This window comes from Castanea sativa, chromosome 8 (assembly GCF_040712315.1).
Source record: "Castanea sativa cultivar Marrone di Chiusa Pesio chromosome 8, ASM4071231v1".
Lineage (NCBI taxonomy): Eukaryota > Viridiplantae > Streptophyta > Magnoliopsida > Fagales > Fagaceae > Castanea > Castanea sativa.
In genome coordinates this window covers 32,723,860-32,729,657 of record NC_134020.1, presented here as the reverse complement: position 1 = coordinate 32,729,657, position 5,798 = coordinate 32,723,860, and the positions used below count along the sequence as shown (strand labels likewise).

General features: G+C 34.4%; 1 pseudogene; it reads left to right on the top strand.

Annotated features, from left to right (window-relative positions):
* The first annotated feature begins 4,297 nt into the window (after positions 1-4,297).
* Positions 4,298-5,504, top strand: LOC142606217 (uncharacterized; annotated as a pseudogene).
* The last annotated feature ends 294 nt before the right edge of the window (positions 5,505-5,798 follow it).

Genomic DNA, 5,798 nt, shown 5'->3' with positions numbered 1-5,798 from the left:
AAACCCTAGCCACGTTTTAAGGATGCTCTTTATGCTATGTATGTTAATCTCTTATGAGATCTAAAGGTGTTTACCTTCACATACACAGAGGGTTATCAAGATCTAGATTGATGTCAAGAGCTTGGTGATTAACTCAATTGCAGATTCAACAGCTTAAAGACATACAAGCGGAAGTGCTTGTGCTTGCTGGGAATCCAAGAAAAAAGTAGCCTGTGGACTCGGAGCTGTCACGTGGTCATGATAGTAAGTTTTCTACTCGAGGTAGCAATAGGATGTTAGTGGTCTAAATCGTTATTGTGTAAACTTTAATTCTTTCATAGGGGATTCAGTTTTACCTTGAGGATAGTTAGGTTAAATCCTCCTTAGGTTTTTCACCGGTTTGGTTTTCCTAGGTCATCATATTGTTGTGTCATTTATTTTTCGCACTTTACAATGATATGATTTATATTTGTTAACCTAGATCTGCATAATTTACCTAAGTTAATCATTTGGGTAAATAATATGTTAATCTAGTTGTGTTTAAGGGGTTTAAAAACATACAAATAGCACAACACTATCGAATAGGTTAATCTGGTTGGGTTGGGTTACAAAATTGTTTTTTGATAGTGGGGCGGGTTAGGCTAGGTTTGGGTCATAAAATTTCAAACCCATCAAACCCAACCCGACTCACCCATATATTTAATATATATATATATATATATATATATATATATTATATAATTAATGAATTTTTTAAAATAATCAACTATTCCTATCCTATATAAAAGCCAATTAGTTCATACAAACCCTAATAAATTACTATTGTTGTTTAGTTATTAGTGTTGATTGTCTTTAAAGAGTTACATTGACACTAATCTTTGGGTTTTTTTAATATACTTATATATTGTTTCTACTCAATTTAATAATAATAATAATAATAATAATAAAAAATTGTCCAACCCATTGGTTCAACTTGACCCATGTGGGTTGGGTTGGGTTGAATTATTTTGACCCACCATGGTGGGTTGGGTCAAAAAATCCCCTTAACCCAACCCATACACACTCCAAGTACTGAAAATGCGTGTAATGTTTTTTAAAAACTGAAAACATGTTAAACTACTATACCAAACTAGGCCATAATTTTTTTCCTTTTTTATTCAAAGATGTGTTTTTAAGATTATTTTAATGTGTTTGTAACCTTAAAATAGAACATTTGATGTTGAGGATATTGTAAAATGGTGTGTTAATTTTTTTTTTTAAGTAGGTTTAGTATGTCAAAATAGCATTTAGTATAACATAGATAATGCTAGTTCTCTAAAAAACATTAGGTCTATATCAATTTAGCCACAAATTAGCAGAGAATTATTTGTAGCGAGAGCATTCCCATCAAAGCTTCTAAAAAAATTAGTATTTACCATCTTAAAAAACAACTTTATAACATATAACACATTACTTTCCAATATCCCTTATACCAAAACATCTATTTTTTTAACATTTCATTTAAATATTCTTTCTTTGTTATTTTTTATTCATTTATTTTTATTATTTCTCACTCTCCCTCTGTCTCTCTCTCCCACTGTCTCTCTATCCTTCTTAACCCGGTCTAGAAGTTTCTCCCTCTCTTTGATATTCTACTCTCAAAACCTCCATAGCCTGAGCTTTTCAAGCTCATCACCTCCAACCACGACCACAGCCACAGCTACCACCACCAACCACAACCTCAACCCCCAACCACCAAAAAATAAAAAATAAATTAAAAAAAAATCCCACGACACAAACTGCAGCCAAAACCCACCACAAAACTGTAGCCAAAACCCACCACCCCAGCAACCCTAGCCAAGTGTGCTATGTCAAATGTCAATTTCTCACACCAAAACTTACTTTTTCTATTTTAATATAACATTTAATATTATATAAATCATCAAATGTTTTGATAGTGTGGTTTCAAAACGTGGTTGAGATTAATTCAAATCATGGCTTTGATCGGGGGAGGCAGAGAGGGGCAAGATGAAGGGGAAGAGAAAGAGGTAGAGAGAGAGAGAGTATAAGGGAATTATAAAAAAAAAAGCGTGTTGTAAAAATATTTGAGATTTGGCACATCTCATAAGACAAGAATTTTGGTGTGCCAAATGCTAAAAATTTAGTATTTGGCACACATGATGCCAATACCCTAAGCAAACCAAGAATAAAAAATAGAAAGAAAGAAAATCACATTCATGATATGTGTCAATAATAGCATTGTAGAGATTGATGAGTAATCATTCATAATTTTCTCTCTTGATGACCGTTGGGAACATGTGGATTAACTAAGAGCAATGTTAGGGAGGAAAAAAAAATCTCACAACTATTATCATAACCCGCCACATGGTTAGTTATAAATGGTGGAAGCATGAGCCCACCATTTGACTTCTATCATTTACAGCTTGCCAAGTAACGAGTTCTGATAAAAAATTTTACATTTTGTCTTTTTAGTATTTTCCTTTAATTAATAATATTCAAACATTCTCTCACCTTAATATGTCTGCCGAAACAACAAAAAAGAAAGCATAAAACAAGAATAAAAAAATAAATAAATAATATTTAATTATAATGATAAAATAATAAAATATTTGATGTGTATTGTAAAATTGTATATTAAAATAAATAAAATGATGTTTTGTTATGTCAAAATAACTTTATTTATTTATTTTTTATAACTTGGCTATGAAGAAAATGCTGAAACAAACGAGAGCCATCCTACCATTGGGAGAGAAACACACAGTGACGCAAAGAGCTTCAGGGAATCACTCAATCCCTCGTCAAAACCTCTTGAAAAGTTAGTGCCCAAGTTAGGTTAGGGTTTTCTATATATTCACATTCACGTTGCTAAAACCTAAGCCATCTCATCTAATCAACATAAACTCTTTACCCCAACTCCTCAGAATCGGCAGCTTACAGCCAAGAATAATAGGGCATAAAGGCCATTTTACACTACATAGTCATAGACCCTTGATAAGATAGATAACATTTGATTGAAAATCAAAAACCCTAACCATATTGCCTATTTGCTTTTGCATTTCTCAAATTTCGCTTTCCCTCAACAGCCTTCCTTTCTTGTTTCATATTTTCATAAAGATTTTGTTACTGTGTGTCCAAGGCACATAATAATTAATTATTTTTTTAAAAAAAAATTCAAGATGAAAAAGTATTAACTTTTTTTCAATTCACGAGAAAATATTTTTAAAAATAAATACCTTAATGTGTGTCCTTAAGTACACATTAACCGGATGGACCAAGTTAAGTCCCCTACAAACCTGTCACGCTTTTGTATGCAATAGGAACCCAAGGTTAAGTACTGGCTACAACCTTCTAGACTATCATGCTCATGGAGTACGAGCTAGTAAGATGTTGCCTTCTTAGTTAGATTATCATAGAAACTCAATCTTATTTAGCTTGAGTCAGGTCCACAGTGCACCTCGCTAAGAGCAACCACATCAGCTCATGTAAAAGATTCCATCTATTTTACACAAAAAATCTACTTTTTCTATTTTACACTATCACTTTTACAAAAAACCCACATCAGTTTATCTATTTTACAAGACTTTTCAATAAAATATTCATTCTTCATCAATTTTTTTATTAATTTCCCTAATGGTCATACTTTTTTAATTTAAACTTATATTTTAAGTAAACTACCAACACCGGTGGCCCGGCCAATGGAGCCGCTTATGGTGGAGGTCCGATGGCCGAACCTCCAAAATAGTGGCTCCGGCGAACGCCGACAGATTGGTCTCGCCGCCCACCATACCACTGAATAGTGACCCACCGGTGGGTAGATTGTTAAAATAGTGGCTTCGACAAATGCCGCTGATGCCAAACTACCAAAATAGTGGCTTTGGTGACCGCCCACCGGACTAGTGTCTCCGACCATTGTACCGCCATCACCGGTGAGCCGATTGTCATAATAGTGGCTTCGACGACCATTGCCGAATCGATGTCTCTGACCGCCGTATTGCTAGAATCGGTGACCAAACCAATGCTGCTAAATCGATGTCTCCGACCAATGGTCTTTTTTTTTTTTTTTTTTTTTACCCAACAGTCATAATTTTTCTTGTTATATCCACTAGTCATAATTTTGAAATTCAAACGGTAAATTCAAACCTAACTTTAAACCCAATGGTAAATTCAAATCTAAAGGTCATATTTTTTTAACTTTAAACCCAATGGTAAATTCAAAACTAAAGGTCACATTTTTGCTCTATAAATATGACCATTTTCTCTTTAATTTTCATCCACTTCTACAAAATTATCTCTTCCATTCGGTTTTTGTTCTCTCCTAATGGATTTCCATTATGACATTGATTTTATTTTTCCAAATGATGAGCCTTCATTTGACTCATCTTCTGATGATGATGAGTTAGAACTTACTCTAGCTATTGCCATAGAAGAATTAAACAATGAAGGAGCATCAACATCACGTCGTCGTTCGATTCAATTTTGCAAGTTTATCTGGCGTAATCCTTTGCAAGGTCATGACAGGCTTTTCCATGATTATTTTGCCGAAACACCAGTGTATCCTCCTAATGTATTTCGAATGAGGTTTCGTATGAGTCGTTTTCTTTTTCTACGTATCCATTCAAGAGTTGAAGCTATTGAACCATACTTTGTTCAAAAAAGAAATGCAGCTAACACACTCGGGTTGTCTTCCCTTCAAAAGATGACCGCCGCAATCAGAATGCTTGCTTATGGAGTGTTGGCTGATTTCATGGATGAATACTTGAGGATTGGAGAAACCACTGCAATAAAAAGCTTTAAAAATTTTATTAAAGCGGTAGTTTCAATCTTTTCTGAAGAGTACTTGAGGTCACCAAACAACAATGACATTGCAACTTTGTTAGCGGTTGGCCAACACCGTGGATTTTTAGGAATGCTAGGAATCATCGACTGCATGCATTGGAAATGGAAGAATTGTCCAAGTGGAAAGGTCAATATATTGGTCATACACGTGATCCAACAATAATTCTGGAAATCGTGGCATCGTATGACATTTGGATATGGCATGCATTTTTTGGGTTACCGAGGTCTCACAATGACATCAATGTCCTAGAGCGGTCTTCTGTATTTTCTGAGCTTGCTGAAGGGCGTGCTTCTCCGGTTAATTACTCGATAAACGGTAATGACTATTCGATGGGGTACTATCTTGCAGATGGGGTATATATCCATCATGGGCAACATTTGTCAAAACAATTCCAGCACCACAAGACCGTAAAAAACAACATTTTGCTTCTGCACAAGAGGTGGCTAGGAAAGATGTCGAACGTGCATTTGGAGTACTTTAAGCACGATTTGCAATTGTTCGCGGGCCTGCACGTTTTTTTCACCTTGAAACGCTTAAGGATATTATGATGGCATGTATAATATTGCATAATATGATCATTGAAGATGAGCAACATACTTACCTTGCAGCAAATGACTATGATTATGATCAAATCGATGATAGTGGACCCGAACCGGTGTCACATAATCCCACTTGTAACCTTATGTAGTTCATTGAACGTCATAATTCTATTAGAGATAGAGGAATTCATTCTCAACTTCAAGCGGATCTCGTCGAGCATCTATGGCAACTACAAGGCCAATCGTAGGATTTTAAAATTTACTAAGTTTAATGTGAACCTTCATTGGAATTTGAAACTTACTAAGTTTAATATTACTAAGTTTCCAAAAAGGACACTGTAATTTTTATTATAATATTAAACTTCATTGTCGCACTATTAAACTTCATTGTCGCGAATTTGAAATTTACTAACTTTTTTTTTTTGAGATAAAAAATAGAAATT